The sequence below is a fragment of the Microtus pennsylvanicus genome, chromosome 9 (genome assembly GCF_037038515.1).
Source record: "Microtus pennsylvanicus isolate mMicPen1 chromosome 9, mMicPen1.hap1, whole genome shotgun sequence".
Classification (NCBI taxonomy): Eukaryota; Metazoa; Chordata; class Mammalia; order Rodentia; family Cricetidae; genus Microtus; species Microtus pennsylvanicus.
Window position 1 is genome coordinate 109781526 of NC_134587.1, and position 19786 is coordinate 109801311.

The 19786-nt window shown below is 49.0% G+C and overlaps 1 protein-coding gene across 5 annotated transcripts in view; it reads left to right on the plus strand.

The window, feature by feature from the left end:
• Gatad2a (GATA zinc finger domain containing 2A) overlaps window positions 1–19786 on the plus strand; it is an 88981-nt gene that overhangs the window by 22439 nt on the left and 46756 nt on the right. The window contains exon 1 of one of the 5 annotated variants that reach the window (XM_075987288.1): window positions 1170–1356. The exons of 2 other annotated variants lie outside the window; for them this stretch is intronic. The gene's annotated coding sequence lies outside the window, so the exon portion shown is untranslated. Of the gene's footprint in view, window positions 1–1169; window positions 1357–19786 lie in introns of those variants that run through there. 2 more of the 5 variants (XM_075987287.1, XM_075987286.1) reach the window with 2 other exon arrangements.

Sequence of the window (19786 nt, forward strand, 5' to 3'; positions counted from 1 at the left end):
TGAGGAGATAGGGAGCCTCCAGGTGGGTGCTGAGAATAGAACTCAGGTCTTTCACAAGAGGTGCTGTTAACCACTGAGCCAACTCTCCAGCCCTGAGCTTTCTTTTCTTAAGGATTCCTTATGATTTGTATGGGTGCTTTGTCTGCATGTATGTCTGTTCACTAGGTATGTGTTTGAGATTAGAAGGCATAGATCCCCCAGAACTGTAGTTATGGACGGTTGTAAGCCGCTGTATGGGTGCTGGGGTCTTCTGCAATAGTAACCAGTACCCGTAACTATTGAGCCATTGCTGCAGGTGTGTTTTCTTTTTTAAATTAACATTTATTTATGAGTGCATGTTTGTGTCAGAGGACAACTTGTTAGGCTGGTACTCAGGACATTGAGCTTGCTGGTAATCCTCCTTAACCCACTGAGCCATCTTGCTGGTCTGACAATAGATTTTGTATGAACTTTGTACTTTCCTGGTTGAAATTGTAAATTGGCTTTAGGTGATTCATAACCTCCCCAAACTCGCTTCCTTTCTGGTAATATTGTCTCCTTGGTGCTATTGGAGTGGTGTGGGCGTAGGTTTATTTTCTTTGGGATTCATTTTCTCCAAAACGGCAGACCAGATATGGGTGACTGGAGGGGGACAGCGGTCCTCCGTGTCTGGAGGTGGGTAGGCTCGGTAGGTAGATTGTTTCTTCTAAGAACTGTCCGCGGCTGTGGGAAGGGAGCCACTCAGCGGAGCGCACCCTCCCAGGAGGTCAACACCGAAGTTTCTGAGGGAGCCTCGCGAGGCTCCGGGCGCGTGTTTCAGAATGCCAGAGGTGGCCGCACAGGGCCTGGGCGAGGTCAGTGTGAGTCAGCCCTGGGCGCGGCAGCGCTGTGCTCGCCAAGCTGACCATGGCCCCCGGAGGCGCGCAGTAGTTAGAGTGGAAAACCCGGCAGACGCGCTCTGAGTCGCGGATCTGCGAGGCCGGGAAGGCGGCGCTTCCGGGGAGACCCACCTGACTCCGCCCCTTAACCACGCCCACAACGCACCACGCCCACAAGAGCCCCTCCCCTTATAGGGCCCCGCCCATCTGGGCGCGGGCGGGCGGCGTCGCCTTTAAGAGCTCCCCGGTGTTTTGGGGGCCGCGGGCCGGGCGCGCTGACCTGGTGCGCATGTCCCGGGCGGTGACGCCGGCGCCGGGCTCCATGTGTGCGGCCGAGGGGCGCATTATCTGGCCGGCGGCGCGGGCGGGCGGAGTGGCGGAGCGAGCGCCACGGGCCCGGGTGGCCCCTCAGGCGCAGCGAGCACGCGCGGCTGGCGTCCCCCGCCCCCCGCTCTGTGGACACGCGCTCTGCCCCCGGACCCGGTCGGCGCGCGGCCCGGTAAGTTCCCAGCAAACTTGGCCAGGCGGGGCGGGGGCGCGGGAAAGTGGGAGCTCGTTCGCATACGGCGAGCTGCGCTTCGGTTCGCTTCGCTCGCACCGCGGGAAAGTTCCCCGCCGCCCGCGCACGTGGGTCTGGGGGCCGTGGTCCCGGGAAGTGGCCGTGCCGCCTCGCTGCCTCCTGAGCTTTTCGGGCTGGGAGGCCGTACCGGCGAGGGCGGCGGGAGCGCTGCACGTGGGCTAGTGGTGTGGGGCGAGGGTCCACGCAAAGGTTGGGGGTCCCGGCCAGCGGCGGCGTTGAATCCGGCATCGGCGGCGGCGGCGGCGGCGGCGACGAAAGATCCCATGTCAGAATAAGAGTCCCCGCGCGCCCACGCCTGCAGGGCTGCCCCCCCCTCACTCCCCGCCCCATCCTGCTTGGGCTCGCGCCCTTCCTGCTTGACCCTGGGGAGCCAAGGGACCCTTTCCCCCCCCTTGGTTCTTGGCTTCCTCATGGCCCTCCACTTTAAATTTGCCTCCGGGTCTACGAGGTGGCTCTATTAATTTCTTTTTTTCTTCCACCTGGAACGGGTTGGCATCAGTGACTAGACAGCAGCAGCTGGCCTTTTAAAAGGATTAATGCCAAGAATCGGAATTGATCACTTCAACAAGGAAAGGCTTCTGGGCAGGCCGCAGCCGCAGCCGCAGCCGGACACCGATATGGGTCTGTGCTCACTGAGACCCAGAAATGAATGGGGATCTCTTATTAGGACCTGGACGGCAGCCTGGGGTGCGTGTTTCCTCCCTGTTCCTGCTGTTTAGCAGAGGCTGCAAGTTCTATGTACCTGACCCACTGCAGGTAGTTCACCCTTATCTTGAGGCTTTGGATTCCTTAGCACAAAGTCCAGGTGAGTCTCCAGAGCCTTCAATTTTCTTTACAGCGTTTACTCCTTTTTGCATACTTAGAGTACACAGTGCTCCCCACATCCCTGTTAATGTGTGTGTTCATTCACAAAATGACACCTGGTTGTGGACAGAACCCTGTATGCTGAGCCTCAGTTTTGTTCTGGTCTCATCTTGTCCTTCAAAGATTATAACTTTTTTTTTTTTTTAAAGCTGCGTTCTACCACAGCACTGTTTGAATACCCTCCAGCCTGTAGCTAAAACCTGGCCCTCAGATATGAGAACCTACTGCTTACAAGCACCAGGTTTCCTTTGCAAGTATAGAAAGTACCAAAAGTGATCCCTCTGATGAAGGGTGTATAATACCTACTTTCCAGTTGAGGAGTTGCAGCTTCTGAAGGCCCTGCTGTGTTGTGTCCTGTCACTCCCCCATGTCCTCCCCCCAATGGACGGGCAAAGATGGGGCTTGTGGTTCCTCTCAGCGATAGAGTTGGGGAGTGTCTGTTTGTAAGAATCCCTCCAGCTCTAGAGCATGAGGCAAGCTCCTTGTATCTCTGCATGGAGGCGGCGTAATCTGGTGACAAGAACACCATGCCAGCCTTGCTGTGTCTCTGGAGAATGGAATCCAGCTGGCCTTTGAGGGGCACAGCTACCAGGCTGTTGCTGTAGACTCAGAGTTCTCTAGAGGAAATAGTTAAGTGTGGGGATTTTGAGAGCAGTTTCCTAGGCTTTCTTCTTCACTCACTATCATCCACTTCTCATTCTTCATCTGCTCCCTAAAATTCTGAAGCATCTAAAAAAGTATTGTGTATTTGCATTCATGAATGTATGGAGTCAGCGGACCACCATGTGGGTGTCAGACTTGGGGACAAGGGTTGTCGCCTGTAGCCATGAAAGCAGTAGAGTTGAGGAAGTGGGAGCATTGTGCATTGCTGATTGGTCACTATGCCCTGTTAGTGTCATGTCATCTCTATTAATGTGTCATTTGGCAGGTCCTGCGATGAAGCATATTGTGTTCCATGATTATTATTAATTTGTTTTTGAGACAGGGTTTCTCTGTAACAGTCCTGACTGTCCTGGAACTCCCTTTGTAGACCAGGCTGACCTCTGCCTCCCAAGTGCTGGGGTTAAAGGGGTGCGCCGCCACACCTGGCTAATGGAGCACATTGTGATGGTGACGATTCTATGCAGTGTTTGGGTCCGAAGCCTCCTCAGGAAGCCACTTTCTGGAAGCTGTTGTGTGTGTGATTGACACTCTCTTCCCACAAGAAGGAGCTATTTTATGTTGGTTTGGTTTTAGAGTAGGGTCTTACTCTAGCTAAGGCTGGCCTTAAAATTGGTGTAATTGTCAGCCCTTATTTGAGTAATAAAGCACATTGTTAAGACTTAGATGCTCAGTTCTCCAGTAGCTGCCTGACTTGTTCTGCATCATTTATCCTGTGAATTTCTGACATTGCAAGTAGTGATTTGCAGATTGATTTACTTACTCAGTGCATGTCAGTGTGCATACTGTGCCTCTGGCTCTGTCCTAGGAATCCCTTCTCAGAGAGGTACAGTGAGGTTAGTGGGCTAAGAAAACTTAGAGGGGACAGAGGAGAAGGGCTGTATGACCTTGTGGGACTTTTCCGTTTTGGGGCCACGGGATAAGTAGGGGTTGAGTACATCAAAAGAAAAATGGAGTTTTTGAATGGAGAGTGTTTTAACTGAAGGCAGACTGGAATTGTTCAGTGTGTGTTGATCATGTGTGTGGGCCCTCTGCTGTCCACTCCATCCTGTGGACAGGCTTGGCAGGCTGGCAGCTGGGATTTCCCCTGAGAGCAGTTGGGACTCATCAAAGGGGGCAGACAGAGCCAGGCCAGGACCTCTTCAGGTCTGAACAGACAACTGAAAGGAAGTGGGTGGGAAAGCAGCAAAGCCACTCAGCAATGTTAGCATTGTCTGTTTCTCCTGGAGAAAATTAAGATCTTAACTTGAGAAGTCTTGGTTTTCAGCCCTTCCAGAGAGTTGGGCCTCTGCCTGGACTCCAGTTTTCTGTCCCTCACAGGAGCAGCAGGGCTGTTTTCTCTGCCCTCATCAATGTAGAGAGCTGGGAAGATTGTGGAACAGGTTGTAGTGCAGTGTTGGAGCAGCACGGTTTGGGGTTCCCTCCTAAGAACCAGAAGAGCAAGTTGTCAGTGCCAGTGTGAGACTGAGTGTGCTCGCTGGTTAGCATGGGTGCTGCTTCAGGGAAGAAGAGTGCCATTCTGCTGGGCCCTGGAAGACTCCTGCCAGTGTGATCCAGGACTTTTTAGTCAGAAGAATGTTGGGCTCAGTCCCATCCCTCTTTCCCTCTTGGAGCTCTCCAGGCTGTATTTGTGACCTCTTTTTGTCTGATAAAAATGTAGGTTAGTCTTTTAGAAGACAAAGAAATTTGTTTTAATAGAATACACATAGGTAGACTAGGAGCCTTCAGGTTGCCCAGCCAGGGCCTCTTGCCACTTCTGTGGGCTTTACCAGCCTTCTGTCTTCATCTTCAAAGAAGCACTTGTTGTTTGCCAGGTGAGCTCCTGAGGGACTTCTATTATATTCCGTTCTAGTTTCAGTTCAGGGATTCTTTGTATTAAAGGTCTGGTTATGTCTATGTCAGAGCCCAGAGTACCCATCTGGGCTTGGATTTGGGGAATGGAGAAAAGTTTCTAGCAGGTCGAGGTGGGAGTTGTGGGGATTTGGGGTTGTAGGACTCAGGAGTCTTCTTGTCCTCAAAAATAGTGAAGTGCTAGGAGGAGCTGTGACTGGGGAGAGAGCAAAGGCCATTTGTTTGAAGGATTTGATTTGTTGGCAACTCGTGGGTTTTTTTTTTTCCCTTCGAGACAGGGTTTCTCTATAGCTTTGGTGCCTGTCCTGGAACTAGCTCTTGTAGACCAGGCTGGCCTCAAACTTACAGAGATCCACCTGCCTCTGTCTCCCGAGTGCTGGGATTAAAGGGGTGCGCCCCCACCGCCTGGCTGTTGGCGACTCTTTTAGACCCCCACTTGGCTAGTTTGATTTTTCTGTTCCTGTAGCCTACATGAGGTGGTGCTTTTGAGTGCCTTAGACTGTTGGGTGGCCCAACTTAGCCTGTTCTGCCTGGGTATGAGTCCCGCCTTCCACTTGCTAGTGACTGGCTGCTGCTGAACTGCCCTTTGGTCTCCTTTTCTGGAAAAGGGGAGGCACTTTCTCTCTGCTTGGGGAGGTTGTATTGGGAGTTAGTGAGATAAGGAATGTTCACAATCTCTTCATGCCTGGGGTGTGTACGTGGGCTTCAGCACAGTGGAGTACAGTAGGGATGCCAGGCCATAGTGCACTCGTGTATGGAGCACCTTCACTCTGGAGCAGATCATCAGTATCTGTGTGCTCTGTGGGATCACACCTCAACTTTGTGTGACAGCCTGGCCTCATGTTTCATCCAGATGAAGGAGACAAAGTCCAATACAATGAGGAGGTGCTTGGGAGTGTCACCTTCTGGGCTGTTTTCTGAAGAACTCCCCCACATTTCTCACTTTGTTTTCTCTACTAGTCACAGGCCTCTCTGACAATACCAAATGGTCAGGTTGGCTCTATCCTCATAGAGCCCAGCACCTCAGCTTTAGGGTAGCTTCTCTCGCTATTACTGGGTAGATCTGCCATGGGTCCTTGGGAGCTGTGGGTCCTCCCCAGTTGTGTTTGTCATAGTGCAGCCACTGGTGTGTTGCAGGGTGTGTGCATAGTGATCCCTGAGAGCAGTAGGGGCTCCAGCTCTTCAGCCTGCCTGAGTAGACATAACTGTCTGTCATTGCTTAGTTTAACCGTTTGTCATCTTGGGTGGCCTACCTGACCACAGAGCCTCAGCTTATTCATCTGTGGGCAAGGGATTTTGTCTTTCTAGGCTGACTAAGGAAAGTGGGAAGTGTCAGCAGTTGGGGTCTCCCCTCTTCTCACCTTGGAGCCAAAACCTCCCTAGTGAATCACTCAGATTCAGCAGCTGGGTCTCCCTCCCCCACTTTTTTTGAGGAGGGGTGGAGGGAAACAGGACTTCTCTGTGTAGCCCTGGCTGACCTGGCCTGGAACTTAGTATATAGACCAGCTGGCCTCTTAATTTACAGAGACCTGTCTGAATCTGGCTCCCAAGGAGTACACTACCATGTGACTGGGTTTTCTTTATGGCAGAATCCCTCCGCAAGCAAAGGGTGTTAGATTTATTTATTTTATTTTGTGTAGGAGTGTTTTGCCTGCATATATGTTTGGACACCATGTGTATACCTGGTGCCTGTGGAGGCCAGAAGAGAACTGTGAGTTACAGGTGAGCCACTATGTGGATGCTAGGAACAGAACCTGGGTCCTCTGCAAAGCAGACAGTGTTCTTAATTTTTGAGCTATTTTCAGTCTTGAGTATGGGGGGGTTTGGGGAACAGGATTCTCATCTGTTTGGTCATGCTATCCTGAAAGAAAGAGGAACCCGTGTACTTTCTGACCTAGCCCAGCACTGCCCCAGACATAGCTTCTGTAGCCATGGCCTTCGAATTGGTACTGTGGAACATGTCCTCACCTTAGTTGACTGCTCACTTCAGTTGGTGAGCTGGGCTCACTTCTAGTTTTCTGTCCTTCGAGTTTCTAGGTATGGGTTTTGTGATAGAGATATAGAGCTATAGTTCCTTGTGTGCTTGTCCTCATTTGTGTCCACAGATGGAACATTTTTTTTCCAGCCACTTTTGGAGTTTTGACTAGGAAAACATAACATCAGAAAGTATGTGTGTTTGTGTGTGTACATGTGCACAGCTGTTCTGTGTGCGCATCCTCTACCTTGTCCCTTTGAAAGCGTCTCTCTCTCCCTGAGCCTAGAGCTCACTTATTTTAAGCTTGGTTGGCATCTAGCAAGGCACAACTGGGTTAGGCAAGAGGCTGTGATGTTCTTGTTATGGTGCTGGGGCCTGAGCTCAGGTTCTTATGTCTGTGCAGCAGGTCCTTTTACCTTTTAAGCCATTTATTTAGTTCCCTGTTTTCTGTTTTTTTGACTATAGCCCAGGCTGGAATTGAACTTGTGGTGGTCCTCCTGCCTCTGCTTCCTGAAGGTTGGGATCACAGGTATGTACCATGAGAGTTTAGCCAAACCAAATTGTCTTAAGAATTGGATTGAATGGGTTGAGTCACTTTGGCCTGTGGCATATTTGGCTTGGGTGCGTTGACTGGATGCCTAGGTTTTCTGCAATGTCTCATCTTGTGCTTCAGCTTGTGAGTAAGTCGAATCCTGTAAGTGGTGGGATTTACTTCCTCAGAGGATTCTTGAGCCAACTCTATCCTGGGGTTCTCCTATGCCCATTGATTGGAGCACCGTTCCTGGTGTGCTTGCCTTTTTCTTAACGTGCTTGGTAGATGAACTGATGGCTTTCTGCTTCCCCCCAGGACAGTTGGCATGTGTGTTTGAGGCACTGTATCTCTCTGGCTGCCTAGAACTTGATATATTAATCAGGCTGGCCTTGAACTCATAGAGATCAATCTACCTCTGTCTCCTAAGTGCTGGAATTAAAGGAGTGCGTTGCTGTATCCAAAAGGAGATTATTTTTCAAAGATTGATATTTTTATGTTTGTTTGCATGAATGTCTGGTATATTTGGTGCCTGCAGAAGCAGTAGGGTGTGAGATCCCCTGGAATTTGAGTTGTAGATGGTCATGAGCCACCATGTAGGTGCAGGGAACTGAATCAGAGTTCTGTGCAAGAGCAGCCAGTTCTTTTAACCACTTAGCCATCACCAGCCTGTCTTTGTTTTTGCAGTAAAATTTTGTGCACTCTTTCTCCTGTCCACCTATAGCAGTAGTTCCTGGTGTGAATCCTCAGGAAGAGGTGGGAGCTTGACCTCAATAGCAGGTGGTACTTCTTGAACTGCTATATTTATTTTCGATTTTTGAAATAGGGTCTTCCTACGTACTCCTCACTGTCCTTGGAACTCACTCTATAGAGCAGGCTGGCCTTAAATTCACAGAGATTCACCTGTCTGTGTCCTTAGTGCTGGGGTTAAAGGCGTGCATTACAGCATTCAGCTGTTGATTATTGTGTATGCGTGACTTTAATTGTTAGCATGTCTTGCATGTCTGTTTTCACCTTTAACTGGGTCCCAGAGAATAGACTTCAGTTGCCAGGCCTGTAGCATGTAAGTACTTTTACTGTGTTTAGCCATCTTGCTGGCCATTTTGAAATTTTTTTGGTATTAAATCCTGAGTGTGGATAGCAGTAGGATCATGTTTATTAGTCTGCTGCATTAGAAATGGAGCAGTCAGACTGAGGGTGCCGCTTCATGGCGGTAGCATGCTTGACGCCCTGGGCCTAGCCACGATAAAATAAAGAGTACCTCTTGGGGGCTGAGGGGTAGCTCAGTGGGTAAAGCAGGTGTGAGGATCTGAATTTGGATGCCTAGAACCCCTAAGTAAGGCTGGACACAGAACCCACACCTGTAATCCTATTGTTCCTACAGAGGTGGAAGTGGATATAGGGGAATCCTGGGAGGCTCAAAGGTTAGCTAGCCTGGTGTACATAGCAGTGAACGCTTGGACAGGACACTGGCTCCAGGTGGACAGTGAGGATTAGACTAAGGTTGTCCCTTACTTCCACACGTGCAGTTTGGCATGTACACTGGTATTGGTACACGTGAACATGTACACATATCATACATAAACAGAGAAGAGAAAGAAACAGAGACAGGGGGAGAGAGATTTTAAAAAAGTAATTTTTTGGGCAACAGACAGTTGTAGCATCCCCTATGGACTTTCCTCTGTGCTCTGCAGAACCCCACACTTCAGTGTGAGTCAGGACAAACTGGAAATTAAGACCCCAGAAGGGCTAGACTTCCCACCACTGACTTGCAGTAGGAAGGAGAATCTGGTTGGTCTGTCTTTCTGGCCTGGCATAGGTTTGTTTATATAGGTCCACTGGCTAGTTTCCTCTCTCCTGGCCTTGTCTGCTTTTGAGCCTGAGGTCATCGTTGGTGTCTCCTTAGAGGACAGGACACAGAGGAAGTGATGCAGGGCTGCTTCAGGAATCTCAGGACTTCCTGTCCCAGAAATCCAGTGGGTGATGGTTTAAAGCTTAAGCAGCACTTCCCTGTCTCATTAAGAAAGTAACTGCACCTAACTGTAGGCACACTTGAGGTCCAGAATTGGCCCTGGTAATGGGGAGCAGCAAGCAGAGCACCTGTCAGCCCCACAGCAAGCAGCTCTGACAATGCCCAAGCCAGTTCAGGGAGAGGCAAGATTGGCACATTCTGCTAAGGGCGATGCTGGTAGAGTGCTCAGTGTCCTACACTCTTGATCCATGCTGGAGTTACTACCCCAGTCAAATCAGGTTGCCCCTCTTGCATGGCCTTTATGCCTGAAAAAGACTATCCTGTTAATGGGGTGCTCCTCACAGCGTCATAGGAGAGATGAAGCTGAGGAGGCTCCAGGAGTCCTATGGAAGCCAGGCTCTTGGATTTGGGATTGGGTAATGACTTTTGTGATGCTAGAGTGTTTGGGGAGTGTGAGTGCAGGTTTTCTCTCCAGAGACAGACAGCAACCAGGACAGGTGGACCGAGAGAAGGAACTTGTGGAATGAGTGGCCTAGAGGCTGCTTCTTATTGGCAATGATGGGAGTTTCTATATGTTACCATGGCTTACTGCAGAAGCAGCAAGGAGACTGAACTGCTCGTGGGCACCACTTTGCTGTTTTAAAAGGTTTTTTGTTTTGTTGTGCTTGTTTGTTTGTTTTTTGAGACAGGGTTTCTCTGTGTAACAGTCCTGGCTGTCCAGGAACTCACTCTGTAGACCTCAAACTCACCGAGATCCACCTGCTTCTGCCTCCTGAAGGTTGAGATTAAAGGCGGGCGCCACCACCTCCTGGCTTAAAAGTTATTTTTTACTGGGGGTATGGAAAGAACCCAAGACCTTGTACATGTTAGGCAAGAACACTCCCACCCCTTTTGAGCTGTTTTAAGTTTATGCAGAGACTGGGGATAGAGTACTTACCTAGCACATGTGAGTCCTGAGGTTCAACATGACAAACGAAAAAAACAAAATTCATAGCCTAAGCTACTGTTAGAGTTCTGGAGTACAGTGCAGCTCAGGCTTCTATCACCATAGTGGGGAGTGGACATAGCTGGCAGGCTGGGGTTGATGACAGGAACACAGATGTGACCAGGTGGCCCCAATTCCTGCCCAGCTGAGTTTTTGGGCTATTGGGTCACTGTTGAGCACTTACACAGGAAGCCTGAAGTGTACCTGCACAGGACTGCATGCTTATGTGAGGGAAGCCTGGGAGGGGAAGATGGTTGACAAGCAGATTGGTGTTCCCATGGCCTTGGGCTTGCCTGCCTGAATAAAAAGTGGGACAGGTACCTGAGACACAGTGGGCAGACGGTGGTGGTTAGCTGGGTCTGTTCTTAACAGCTGTTAGGAGTCTCTTACAGGCTCTGGCTCTGCTGTGCCCTGGAATCCTGTGATAGGGAAGGTGGCCCTTGAGTGCCCTCAGATAGGAAGGACAGTGGGAGTCTGTTTGGGGTGGCAGTTGGGTAGGGACTGGAAGATAGTACAGATCCCAATAGTGGGTCCAGAAGTGGTAGTTTGACAGGGGTGGAGGGACCTGGGTCCTGAATAGGCTAGATGTGAGTGAGATAACCCGTAGCTCTGGGTGGCCTTTTTTTGCTTTGTTGCCCTGAGTGGACATGTGGTGAGCCCATGAGACCATCTGCACCCTTGTGTGCTCAGGGTATGACCCTACAGAAGGTGTGTTTGGAGTCTATTCTGTATTCTGCATTCCTCCCCAGATAATAGTGCTTTGTGCAAGGTGAGAGTGTGGGGATAGTTAGGATAAAAAGTAATGGCAGGTCCCTTGCACATGCAGGAACAACCTGCTGTTTTTCTGTCAAACAGTAGGCGGGACGGGTGAATGCAGATTAGAAGGACCCAGACCTTACTTTAGCTGGTAAAAGAACTTTATAGAAATTCTAGGGTATAGGAAGAGGCTTGTGTATGATACTTGAGCCCTGAAAGCTGGTTGGGAGCTCACGTGTTCTAGATTCTGAGGCTGTTCAAGCTTGGAGGATTTTAATTTTTATGTCTTTCTTAGGGTCCTCTGGCTTTTTATTTTTGAGACAGGGTTTCATAATAGCCCTAGCTGGGCTCAGACTCAGGATCATCCTGCTTTGGCCCTCCATGGTGTTTTGAGTTTTGGAGCCTTTTCCAGAAAGATCCAGGGAAGGGGCTAGTATGACTTGTCAGGTCAAGATACTTGCTGCCGGCCGGGCGGTGGTGGCGCACGTCTTTAATCCCAGCACTTGGGAGGCAGAGGCAGGCGGATCTCTGTGAGTTCGAGACCAGCCTGGTCTACAAGAGCTAGTTCCAGGACAGGCTCCAAAACCACAGAGAAACCCTGTCTCCAAAAAAAAAAAAAAAAAAAAAAAAAGATACTTGCTGCCAAATCTGGCAGCCTGAATTCCATGCCTAGGACACCCATGGTGGAAGAAGAGAAATGTCACCTGTAAGTTGTTCTCTGACCTGCACATGTGAGCTGTGACATGCACAGCACACCTCATTGCTGGGGGAAGAGAAAGAAGTGGAGCTAGAGATATATAGCTCAGCAGCTAAGAGCACACACATGAGCTGGAGAGATGATTCAGGGGGAAGCACTTGCTAAGCAAACATGAGGCCCAAGTTTGAATTTGCAGCAGGAGCAATGTTTGTAATCCTAGCATTCACTATGGGGTTCTGAGATGGAGACGTGAAAGGTTCCTAGTGTGCACAGCCAGCTAGCCTTGAGGTAGAAGATGAGGCTAATGCCATTTCAGACCTTACGTGTATGCCATGGCACACTCGTGCCTGCTTTCATATGCTTAGGCATTATTTGTGTGCACATGTGCTTATATATATTCCTCGGAAACATTTTATTCTAACAGCTGTTGTAATGATTTTTGTAAACTTCTCAGATGGGTTTGAGTTTTGGCTTTTTTGGAAGGCTTGAGAGGTAAGAGGGATGTTCCTCCCAGGACACTGGCTTAGAAATGGGGGAGGGGTTGTGGTTGTAGGTAGGAGTTTGGGTCAAAATGACTTTAGCACGTAAGTGAATGCTAGGTCCCTGTCAGGATCCTGCTTGGAGGCTGGGATAGGAGTGGGGCAGGGCTGGGCTGGGCTGGGCTCTGGTGACCACTTACACTGAGAGTCCTCTGCACACAGCTGTTTTCTTCATTATTTATTTTTTTACTTCTCTTGAAGCAGGGCCTTTTGTTCAGGTCTGTCTTAAACTTTGGATTCTCTTGCCTCAGTTTCCTTTGTGTTACCTTATTTGGTTCCTGTGGTCTTTTTTTTTTTTTTTATTTTTTTGGTTTTTCGAGACAGGGTTTCTCTGTGGTTTTGGAGCCTGTCCTGGAACTAGCTCTTGTAGACCAGGCTGGCCTCGAACTCACAGAGATCCGCCTGCCTCTGCCTCCCAAGTGCTGGGATTAAAGGCGTGCGCCACCACCGCCCGGCTTCCTGTGGTCTTTTTAGTTCTCTGTGTGTATCTGTTGTAGATGAAGGTTGGTCCAGGCGGTGGTGGCGCACGCCTTTAATCCCAGCACTGGGGAGGCAGAGGCAGGTGAATCTCTGTGAGTTCAAGAGCTAGTTCCAGGACAGGCTCCAAAGCTACAGAGAAATCCCATCTCGAAAAAAACAACAATAACAACAAAAAGACGGCTGTTGGCTTATAAACGTAAAATACAATAAAAAATAAAACATGCGATGAGAGAGAGAGAAACAGATGGATCTTTGTGAGTTTGAAGCTAGCCTGACCTATTGGTAGTTTCAGGCCTGATGGGGCTGTCTTGAAAATAGATCAATAAATTACTTTTAAGTAAAGATATGTGTGGGATAGTTTGTGCATGCACATGGAGGCCAGTGATGATTGTCTTTTTTAATTCTGCCTCATCTTAAACATTTCTGGCTGGGTGTGAAGGCACTTGCCTTTGTCCTATCATTCATAAGGCAGAGGCAGGCAGATCTCAGTTCCATGACAGCTATGGCTACATTGTGAGACTCTGACTTAAAAACAAAACCTTTAAATTATATATTTGTGTGTGTGTGAATGTGCATGTTTGCACGGGCACATTTGCACACATGAAGGGTTAGATGACAACTTGCAGAAATTGGTTCTCCTTCTACCGTGCAGGTTACAGGACTTAAGTGATCTCCTTTCATTATGCAGGTTACAGGACTTAAATTCAGGGTGACAGACTTGACTAGTTAGTGCTTTTGATTCGGAGTCATCTTGTGGCTCTCACCTTTGAGTCAGGTTTGCTTGCTGAACTTGTAACTCCATTGGTTTAACTGGCTGCTGGCTAGTGAGTGAACCTCAAGGAGCCTTCCAGTCTCCACCTCCCCAGTGCTGGGTTAACCAGCACCTCACCTGGTTCTCTGTGGTTGCTGGGGATCGAATTGTTGACTGATTGTTCACTAAGTCATTCGTTGCAGGCCCTCCCTCCCTCCCTTCTCTGTCTGTCTCAGTATCTCAGGTTCTCAACTGTGCGTGTCTGGCTTGAACTGGTTTTACCTCTTGAGTGCTTTGGTTAAGGGCCTGTGCCATCACATCCAGCTTCCTTCTCTCTCTTTCTCTTTCTTTTGATAGAGGCTTACGTAGCCCTTACTGGCCTTGAATTCCTGAGACAGTCGTTCTATTTCAGCCTCCCAGGTATGCACCACTGTACTTGGCTTTATTTTTTTTTTATCATTTTTGTTTTGTTTTGAGACAGGGTTTCTCTGTGTGACTTTGGAACCTGTCCTGGAATTCTCTCTGTAGACCAGGCTAGTCTTGAACTCACAGAGATCCTCCTGCCTCTGCCTCCCCAAGTGCTGTGCCACCACCGCTCAGTGACTTAATTTATTTTTAATTTGAGAGAGGGCCTGGAGAGAGTGGCTTTGCAACAGCCATGGCTGTTTTTGGCAGAAGACCTGGGTTTGGTTCTAGCATCTACATACTTGGTGGCCCACAACCAAAGTCCTAGATGGTCTGAGTGATGCCCTCTTTTGACCTCAGGGCACCAGCCACACACATGGCATACAGTCAGGAAAAGCATCCATAAAATAGTGAAACTTTAAGGCTAGGTTTTACTCTATTTCAGGCTGTACCTCTGAACTTGTGGAGGTCTCCGGTGAGTGCTGCAGTGACAGGTAGCATCACCGTGCCTGACTTTTTCTCTGAATCAAGGTGCTTAGATCACCAGTCACAAACTTTCTTGGGTCTTTTTCTGCCATGCATTCTGGGAATGGCAGTTGATGTTGGAGCTTGTCTGGGATGTGATCTGATAGGTCCTAGGCTCCCCATTGCACTGTGATATCCCTGTGCTTGCATGGTTCTGGAGGATTCAGTGACACAGGTAGCTCAACTTTGAAATCATGTGATGTGGCTCAGATACCACCGGCATATGCTGATTCCCACTTAGGAGCTGCCTGGAATAAAAATTGCAGATAGAAGGCAGTGATGGTGCCAGAGCCTAGGGCAAGGACAAGCACTACATGCAGTTTCACTTTTACAAGTTCTGTATACTATGGTAGTGTTGGTGTTTTTCTACTTTTTTATGTTTTTACACTTCATGATCATGTGTGGTCATGGAGTTCAGAGGTCATCTTTCAGGAGTTGTGGGTCATGGAGATTGAACTCAGGTTCAAAGCTTGGCAGCCTTTGCTGAGCCTTCTCACTGGCCCATGTAAACATTTTTTAATGCTGTTGAACTGTACACTTAAAAATGATCAAAATAAGCCTGGCTTGGTTATGAAATGAAGCAGGACAACCTCCATACTGTTTCCAAAGCAGGGAAATTTAAGATAAGAATTTTACCTTATGTGCATTAACTGTCAAAAAATGTGACCTCAGAAATAACCCATAACTATGAGAATATGGATCTGTCTTTCAGTGTTAGTTTAGGAAGAGACTATGGCATACACATTAGGGACCTGGCTTGTGTCAGCTGCTAGGGTATTTTTAAAAATGCATATGGGTTAGCCGGGCGGTGGTGGCGCATGCCTTTAATCCCAGCACTCAGGAGGCAGAGGCAGGCGGATCTCTGTGAGTTCGAGGCCAGCCTGGTCTACAAGAGCTAGTACCAGGACAGGAACCAAAAGCTACAGAGAAACCCTGTCTCGAAAATCCAAAAAAAAAAAAAAAAATGCATATGGGTATAGAAGGTTTATTGTGACATCATCTAGGATGTAGAGTGTTGGAGCACAGAAATTCCTTGGGGTTTCTTTAGCTCCTGGAGGGGAAGGAACTGGATACGCTTCCTCTAGCTTGGTGGGGTGACCCTAGAGCTCCTGAAACCACTAGGGATTATTGGGGAGTGTCTGAGCTCTCTCAGCTGCCTTGCTTTGGGTGGGGGGATCTCAGGTATTCATCTTTTTTTTCCTGTAGCTACTTGTCATTGTATCTGATAGCTGGACATATGACACATGCTGGTGTTATTTTGTAGAGGGCAGCCAGGGGAAGCTGTCCCACATTTCAGACTGAGTCCTCAGTGACCTCAGCAAGTGGCCCTTGAACAGCACACACCAGCAGGACATCCTGTAATTTAGCTCTCTGCCCACAACAGCTCCCTGGAGGCGGTGTTAGCTTCCGCCGGGCCAGAACTTATTCTCAATGTTGCTCCCTTCTTCCAGTTGCCCAGTGGGACTCTCCTGGGTTTCTTTTGACTGGCTATCTGTCTAGGGTTCTCAGGTCCCCTCTTCCAACAGCTGGTAGAACTCTGGGAAACTTGCCATTTTGGGTGTTGCAGTGTTGGGAAAGAGCTTCAGGACTCAACAGGCAGCCACTCTCCAGGAACTTCCTGTGTCCTATTGTCTGGAAGCTTCTAGAGCCCTAGGCCTGTGGGTGCTTCTGGAGCCTTGTGACAGAGGCACAGTTGTTGGCAGTATTGGTACTGGCGACCCATTAACCTCCTTTCTCTTTCCCTTCTTACCCAGGTTCTGAGTGGGTAGCTGACTTATCACTAGCCAGCATGCAAGCCTCCTCCATGACATGGACACTTTGGAAATCCTAAGAACTTTTTGAGAGTTGTGTGCCAGGAAAAGGGGTAGAAAAAGGGAGTTAGTTATCTAGGGTGCTAGGCAGTTACAGATTCCTGGCAGAGAAGCCATTTCCTCTTTTTCTTGTCACACTTCTTTTAGGTGTCTTTGACAAGCTTTTTCATACCGAGCATCTCAGTGCTGAGCACTTCAGACCTTTCTGAGGCTCAGACAACCTTGGCTCTGACCATTAAGCATGCAGGTCTCTGCAGTTCTCACCTGCTGCTTGGACATTGGGAAGAACATCCACGTCCAGATGGGAGCTGAGACGTTTTGAGGAATGGCTTTAATCACAGTTGCTAAAGTAAGAAGTAGTGGTTTTCCTGTGGAGGTCCTGCCTGGAGCTGGGGCCTGCCACTTGGTCTGCAGCATAGTCCTGAGGGGGCTCCAGGAGGGAGGCGAACTCTCAGAGGGCTGTGGGTCATGGAGAGCCTTTGAACCTTCAGAATGGCTAGTAGGGAAGGGAGGGTATGATGAAGGTTCCTGCTTCCTGATCCATGAGATGACTTTTGGAAGTTCAGGGTGGGATACTGTACCTCCGCAGTAAGAAGGGATGGTGCTGGTTAGGGTCTCAGTAGGGACTGCTTGCTCTAGCTTTGTGGGGGAAGAAAAGAAAAAGGGAGTGTGTACAGTATGCCAGCCACCAGTAATGAGACAGCAATGAGTTCCCAGCAGTCACAGGGACTGCTGCCTCTGGGACCTTCAGCTGTGAAAGAGGCTGAAGCAACAGCTGCTCTCTGGGAGGCCCAGGCTCATGCTGGGGGTTGGGGCCACGTGGCTGCCTTCTATCTAGCCTTGAATTCTAAGGAAGGACAGAGTTAGTATTTATGACTGTTTTTGCTTCAAGTGTGTGAAGGAAACATTGTGGGTGCTGACAGCATTGTAGGGGGGCAGAACATGGTCTCAACTGTGTCGCCACATTCTGATGTACCTAATCTGGCCTGGGTGTGCTGGTTGGGAAGTGAGCGCTTGCTTACAGACAGCGACTTGCATTAGAAATGGCAAGAGGGAACGAGTGGGCTTCTTTCATGGCAGTGGCATGAGCAAAGGCTGTCTGGGTGGTGGGGGAGGGGCAGGCTTACTGGAGCTGTGACGGGATATGTGTGAGTGTGCATGCACGCATGCGGACCACCATAAGGTACTGTGAGAGGTGTGTGTGTCTGTCTGTCTGTCTGCAGGGACGTTAGGGAGGCTGCGTTGGCTCAGTGTTAGGAGAGATGATCCATCCTCTATCAAGGCCTTTGTTACTATGGATAAGGGGAGTACTGGGTGAGCCAGCCTCAAGGTACAAACTGGCTGCTAACCCAGTGGGTGTCAGAACTTGAGATGGTGGGCAGGACTCTGTACCATTCTCATCCCTAGTGTCAGTTTAGGTTGCCAGGGGACAGTCTGTACAGCCAGTTTTCCCACTGGTTCCTTTGCTCTCCTGGGACTGTTTCTCCAAGTCTCTAGTCTGCCTAGTCCAACATGCCCCTGCTCTCTGGGGACATGGGTAATGAGGTTTTGTTCCCTGGGGAGAGCAGGTACCGCTCAGGTTCCCTGGGGGTGCTCTGTGCTGTTGTGACTTGGGCCCCTCTCCCCCTTTCCTGAGAAGCTCCTCAGCGCTTAGTGATAGTAGAGGTGAGGTTTTCTTATTACTGTTTGAGACAATATTTTTGGCTTTACTCTGTCATGTGTCATCACTGCTATGCTCTGTCATTCTAGGAAGACACAGCCAGAGGGAGAGGGAGTATTGGCTGTGGCTGTGTCCCAGGAAACTATTTGCTTGAATGTGGGTAGTACGCAATAGGGTCTGGACACCCCCCCCCCCCCAGTTTGGAAAATGAATGTGGACTGGAGCAGAACTGAGTGACAGAGCACATACTTATGTATATTGCCAGTACTCTGGAGCTCTGAGTTCAAGGACATCTTGGGGGGGGTATATTAAGAATTAGACCTGGTGGCACACTCCTTTAATCTCAGCACTTGGGAGGCAGAGGCAGGTGGATCTAGAGTTCAAGGCCAGCCTGGTCTACCGAACAAGGTCCAAGACAGGAAATACCACACAGAGAAACTATGTCTCAAGAAACAAGACAAGGCAAAACAAAAAAGGAATTATGATTCTGTCTAGCTAGGTGTGGTGGCATGTATTTTAATTCTAGCACTTGAGAGGCCATGGCAGGTTGATCTCTGAATTCCAGGAGAGCCTAGTCTATATAGCAATAGGGCATACATAGTGAGACTTTGTCTGAGAGAGTGTGTGTGTTGTTTGTTTGTCTTGTCTCAGAAAAAAAGAAAAGGGAAGACTGAATCTTTGTCTTGAGCTAATCTTTCTCTGCCTGCCAGCACCATCGTGCTTCCTTTGGTGCTCCACTAGTGCCTGCCTTGGTTTTCAACTTTCTGGTGTTATGAGTTCTGCTTCTTGATGATTTGGTGATGTGGTTGCTATGATTATTAGTACAGAGGGTCCAGGTGAGCCTTGTAAAGATACTTGGTTTGTGCAGGGCAGGTGAACTCGGGCTGGGAGGGGCAGAGACAGGAGCAATGAGAAGTGCTGGGTTCTTGGGTCTGTCAGAATGACATGGGAGCCAAAGTGTTTGGGTGCAGACTGCTGAGGTATCAGTGAGGTCAAGTTGTGGGCAGAGAGTAGAGGGGTACACTCATGCACGGCCACACTCGAGTTTCGTACAGTCAGCTCTTCCCTATCCCAGTGCCTTCAGAGACATCTCCTGTGTTGGCTATGAATGGTTTCCGGACAGACCTAGGGGGCTCTTGCTTCTGCCTTTGTCCTGGAATTAAAAGGGAGCCTCCTCCAGGCCTTGCCCCAAAAGATCAAATGACAACATAAGATAGGGCAGCCACAATGCCAAGGCTTGATTTCATGTGCGTGACTGTCTTTCTGTCAAGTGTGGTTTTTCTCCAGTTAGGACACGAGTTCGGGGTGAGTTTTGGGAGGGTGTGTGTGTGTGTGAGTTGGAGGACCCAGGTGCAGGGTTAAAGCCTAGCCATAAGGATTTATCAAGAGTCTCCCTTGAGGTGAGATTATAAGAGTATGCCACTATGCCCAGCTTCTTTATAGGGTGCGGGTCCTCACGCATGTGTGATAAGTACTTATGCCATAGCCATGTACCCATGGAGGTTTCTGATGGCGAATGCATTATATTTGTAGGTCAGTTGGAAAGAGACTTTGTACTATTGCTATGAATCAGGGATCCCTTTTTCTTTGTTTTATTTACTTTAGCGATGGAGCCCAGGCCTGGCACATGCTAGGTAAACTCTCTGCTAGAGCCTACACCCCAGCTCTGTTTTCATTTTATTTGTTTGTTTATTTATTTCAGACAAAAATCTCGGTCTTGTCCTAGAGTCAAGCCATTTTCTTGCCTCATTCTCAGGTGACTGCAGTTTTTTTTTCTTGTACATCTAGTTTCTCATCCTGTTATAAACAAATTCTGTTGTGACTTTAACTTCTGACCGATTGATGTGACTTTGTACGCTAATGGCCCCATGACTCACTGTGGTCAGGGT